We start from the raw sequence: 6000 nt of genomic DNA, 5'->3' as shown, positions 1-6000 counted from the left end.
GTGCCTAATTCTGCTGAACAGCTCAGAATCACACTCATCGCAGTAATAAAAGGGATAAACAGGAAGTGTGCGCAGCGTGCAGGAAGTGGTGCTGTAACGCCTGAGTCGACTGCAGACAGCTAAGAAGACACAACAGGAAGTCAGACAGGAGCCACAACAGTGAATGGATTAGCTCTAGTTTATATTCATTCTGTACTCGACACAGAAGCTTACAGAGGATTCTCTGGTTTATAAAAGAAAAAACACCAACAGGGACAATATATTTCCATAGCTTATTGAAAACATTAACAAGTGACTACAGAGATTTGAGATTTGAGTGTCTCCTCACATTCTTGTTGTTGTTCGAAGGACAAAAATTTGATTATGCATATTTCATATAAGAGGTTTGATTATATACTACCATATTCATGTTTCCAAGAGGATGATCCCTTTCACTTTTACTATTTCATCCATTCATTGTTGCTATTCTCCTACTGCTGCGAGTTAACATTAAAGTTATCAATCACTTTTTATATTAAGTTTGTAATAAAGCAATGTATACCTCACAGAGCATTGCACTGATTGCAATTACTCATTAAACATACATGTACAAAAGATGGTGATGGCCCCATCTCAACCAGGACTGATACTTAAAAGAATAGAACCGTCTACGATGAAAATATGTTGCCTGATATTTAAAGGCTCACAGTGAGTCCAGCCCACTGTGTTAGTGGCCGTGTAATCACTGAAGAACAGGTCAAGTGATCTCCACAGCAGAGTTAATATAGCACTTCCTGCCTCTGTCTGCTGCACCCTTCACCTGAATAATGTGGAGGATTTGTTGCTGTTGTGAACACGCCTGTGCAGAAAAACCAGAATTTACCCACAGATAATGTCTGAAAAAGGCTTTAGTAACAGACTTGCTATAAATGCAATACATAACGTAACAAAATAAGCGAATTAACTCCAGCATGAGGGTTCGAATTTCATGGGTTTGTTTGTTTTTTAGGATTACGCAAAAACTACAGATACGAACAGATTATCATGAAACTTGGTGGAATGATGCAGTATGGGTCAGGGAAGAATCCATTTTCACTTTCTTTAAGATTCCAAGATAGAGTTTTTTGACATTTTTGTGAATGTCTAAAATAATAATATAGAGTTCTGGAACTGACTAGTTTGACTGAATTTAAGGTGACTGTTGGGCCTCGGTGGGGATATACATGCTATTGTGCCATTCTAGTCTAGACTGTTGGTTCGACTAGAAGAGAGGATGATGGACCCTTTACTTGGTCTTTTCATTCTGCTAACATATTGTGAATGCAGCATTGGTGTTGTGCACATGGAAAACAATGTTGGTTAATGGCCACTAAAGAATAAACAGCAATGTTAGATGAGAATGGCACTCAGTAGAGCGATACATTCGTCAAGGCCTAACAGTCCCATTAAATTCAATCAAGCCAATAATAAATTAATCCCTGACATAACAGAGAAACTGTTAAGTCTCGTTAAGAATTATATTCAATTCAATTCAATTTTATTTGTATACCTCGAAATCATAATATACATTATCTCAAGGCTCTTTACATAGAATGTTGAGAATGTAGAAGAACATCTACCTGCTGAAACGGATTTCCACCAAAATTTGATGGGTTTTCTTTGACCCATACCTCATCAAATTACATTAATAACACATTAAGGGTAGGGTAAGGGGCTAGGGAATGTATTATGTCTACACTAAGATAGAAATGCAAACGTGTGTGTGTGTGTCCTGTAGTCATCACTCATACCATTGTTTCTGGGGGGGCTACAATGTACACACATGCTGAGCAGTCAGCTGAGTATTATCAGCTCTGTGGTGCCGGCAGGAAAAAGTCTTTTCACTCTCCTATATTTGTTAGCTGTTTCTCTATTTCTTCCACATGACAGTTTAACATTGCATTTTCAAAAATAAAGTTTGCTGCTTTCAACCGTCAATGTGACATCCATCTTATATGAGTAATACAAGGTATTGAGGGAATTGACGGTATTTGTATAGCCCATATTCAGAAATCCCAATTTGTCTCATATGGCTTAACAAGGTGTGACATCTTCTTCCCTTAAACCTCAACAAGAGTAAGAAAAAAACTACTACTACTAAAAACTCTTTACACTACAGTTTGCCATTCACTCATTCACACACACGTGCATCTATTAGCAGCACTCATTTTTGTTCTATGGGGCAATTCGGGTTTAGCTTCTTGCCCAAGGACACTTGGCATGCAGTTGGGAAGACTGGGGATTGAACTTCTGATCTTCTGGTTGGAGGATGACCACTCTACCCCTCAGCCACAGCCACCCCAGAACAAAATGTAGAGACCTGAGAGAGAGCACATGTGAGGGATCCCTCCCCCAGGACGGACAGAAGTGCAATAGATGCCGCGTGCAACTGAACGCATCAGCTAATTACAATATTTATAACATTGCTAAGAAGAAACAGTTTTAAGTGTCTCAGTGTTTAAAGTATTTATATATAAGAAAATGTCTGATAGATATGAAGTGAGTTTTAAGTTTCAACATGTTTAACAACAAGCTTGAAGAAATATATGGATGTGACATCACAAATTCCATTTTTGGCAAAGAGATGATTGGCCTAGTAGATCTGCATGTGGGAGGGGCCTCCAGTACTTCAATTTGAATCCTCTGTATTTCCATAAAAATGTTTTCTTTAAATATCTTGATAATAACTTAACACAACTCAGTGCTGTAGGCATTCAAAGTTTTTTTTTTGACAGTGTTTAAGTGTCGGCCTGCTGTTCGGAGCTCATGCGGGAATACTGTTTGTTTCTGTTCAAAATGCACTGCTGTCCTGCAGCATTCGCACTAATAAAGATCTGTATTCAATTGACTTCAAGTGGGGATGCTTTCAGCATTGACACTAATGAAAACTTGGGCTCACCCTGCATGCGGTGGCCGCAGGTGTGGTTGCATACAAAAGGGAGTCATGCCTTGAGCTGGCAGCTGCTCCGGACCGAGGGAAGCTGTGGCCTGCACATTCCTCCACAGCATCTAATAGGAGTGATGACAGCAGGGAGCCACAGTGCTACCAGTGCTGGCAATAACCTGGCCATTGTGTGTCAGGCATGAGCAGGTGTGCAGCAGGTGTTGACCGACAAGAGGGAGGGTGAGGTGGGTGACAAGTGGATTCAATGATGATCATTTATTAACGTAACAGTGAAGGTATATTGTTTTTTTTGTCATTTGGGAGCGATGCACCATCATTTGCAGTCACTCAGTTGGAATATTTATTAAGTCCTTGTAGTTTTATTGCAGATCTGCACTAAATCCTCCTTTCATGAAGATTTTCATGCTCAGTTTGTGTTTTTACAGAGGTGTTGTCACCTTGTGGTCATTCTGGAGGTTGCTGCTATTAGTTTAACTAGTTTTTCTACATTAACCAGACACTACATTTTTCCTTGTTTATATATCAAGCAGATGATTGTCTCCACACAATAAAATGGACATAGGGCGGCTGTGGCTCAGGGGTTGGAGCTGTTGTCCTCTAACTAGAAGGTCAGCAGTTCAATCCCAGTCTTCCCCATTCTGAATGAAGAAGCTAAACCCGAATCGCCCCATAAAACGAAAATAAGTGCTGCTAATAGATGCACTGTGTGAATGGGTGAATGTAAAACTGTACCGTAAAGAGCTTTGAGTGGTCATCAAGACTAGAATAGTGCTTTATAAATAGAGACCATTTATCAGCTTATTTAACAGCTTTCTAAAGAGGAAGTGGGTCAATGAATGTTGTTGCTATGACAGAGATCAGCAGCTGTGAAAGTCAGACCCATAAGGTGAAATAAAAATAATAAGACTGTCAAAATGACCTGGCAGCGATTAGTCACCGTTGTTGGCTGTAGAAGAAGAAAAGTTCAACTCAGACCCGCAGACTGACTGTTAATGCACTGCCCCACTAGCACCGAATGCTGCAGAACACTGGTCGCCTGTTTATTCAAAGTTCATCAAACTTTATGAGTCTAAATCACACCAAACTTAGCACTGCACTTCTCTGAGCGGATAAGTGTGACACTGATAAGTTGAACAGTTTATGCAGTCCACATACAGACAGACAGACATTGGTGGAATCACTGGGTTGATCTTCATTTCTCAATTTCTGTGGTTCCTTCTTCATAAATCGGGCTGCGTGGCATTCGTCCATATCAGTGGCAGGTGTCCTGAGGTCCAGCACACTACTGCATCGAAGAGGAGTGATAAGATTCCTCGTCAATTCATGTGGCTCTGCTCTCCTGAGCCACCTGCACACCTCTGTCCTGCAGCTGGATGCCCCCCCCGCCCGCCCGACTCCCACACTGTAATCCTAACTGAGTGTGAGGGTCTGTCATGAGCGCAGGGAGAGTGATGTAGTTATAAAGTGAAGCTAACAACATCTAAGGGCAGCAAAAACATCTGGTTCTTTAGCAGTTTAATGCTGGAAACCAATGCGCGACTGAAGTTAGGGGGTGAAAATCCCCCAAAAATGAGCTAGAAGACACTAAAACACTTGGTGGTGCAGATAATGAATGGATGTTTATTATGCCTGGGGATTGGATCTACCAGCCTGTACCAGCTTGTCTGCAGCCAAGCCAAACAAATGTTTAAATTGTGGAAAAAAGCGGTTTATTCACAGTCATAACATTTGCACAGTAATTAATGTCACACATTTGCACAGTAAATGTCAGTGTTTCATCTCTATATTGTATATATAGATGTGGGCCACAAGTGGGATGCAGATCACTTGGACTCTGACAGCAGGGCATTAATGGCAATGTATTTTTGCGAATAAAAAGGTGGGAGGTCAACCTCCGCAACATCTCCCACTTAAAGTAAATAAACAAGCAAGAGAAAGTAAAGCACATGGTAAGGAGATACTGTACTATCAAGTTTACATTCAATTACACTGAGTACAATTTGCAGGATTTAGCCGAGAGTGACAGAGGCCAGAGGCGTCCACGCTTCTCCCTCCGGTGAATCTGAGGTGTCTTAAACTGCACACGGCACATTTCATACACTAGAATAAACAAACTGGGATTTCAAAGGGCCTTTAGTGTGGGAGCTGGCGGCGTAGCCCGCTGACAGAGAGTGTCCTGTTAGTGGGCAGGCGAAGGTGGCACCACTACACAGAGCTGCCTGTGATTCAGAGGGGAAAATGTTATCGCAGTAAAGCCGTAAACAGAAAACGTTCCAGGGCTCCCCTGCGAGAACTGGGAAACAAGCACATAAAGCTCACTGTGTCTGACTGGAAAAGCAATATACAGCAAATGGAAATGGAGTCACTTTTGATCAAGAAACGACAGCACAGAGGGTATTGTATCTGTAAGGATCCGGCCTGGCAACACTCAACCTTTTTTCATTCGGCAAAACGAGGGAGATCATTTGTTTGCTCAGCAGCGAGCAGCATGCACCGATACCCGGTGACAAACATTCAGTGTTGTTGGCATCTAAAATTAGGCGGCAGTGTTTGTGTTGATACTGAGGTCATTTATTCAAAGGGCTCTTTGAAACCTCTTCAAGGTTTGGGCTGTGTGCATTCTGGCTGTTACCTCAAGCTGCCGGGCAGAAGGCAGGCCAGCAAGACTTCCCTCGCAGGAAGGGATTTGTCCGAGGCATTGCTGTCCTTGACCCGGGACCCGGCACTAGTTTGTATATTGAGATGTGATCATGCAATCGAAATGCTTTGTAACACCTGAGGATCACCTGACTTAAAGGTCTTGGATTCACCAAGCTTCACGTCTTTAGAGTAGTGCAAAGTCTCAAAACCTCTCCATTTTCACACGAGTGATTACAGTCTCATAACTCAGCAAGGGTTTCTCCAGATGACTCACGTTTAGAGCTGATCGGTCAAAGATGCAAAAAGGTTCACAAAAATATGGTACAACACTTGTTCCAAGAAATAATAGAGACAATTTAAAGTTTATATTGATCAGGAAATTATACCCTATCATAAGACATCGTATGACGTCATGAAGAAGTCACAAAGAAGTAAGA

Source organism: Paralichthys olivaceus, chromosome 4 (genome assembly GCF_024713975.1).
Source record: "Paralichthys olivaceus isolate ysfri-2021 chromosome 4, ASM2471397v2, whole genome shotgun sequence".
Lineage (NCBI taxonomy): Eukaryota > Metazoa > Chordata > Actinopteri > Pleuronectiformes > Paralichthyidae > Paralichthys > Paralichthys olivaceus.
The sequence above is the reverse complement of the archived record's forward strand: the minus strand, read 5'-3'. Positions refer to the sequence as shown.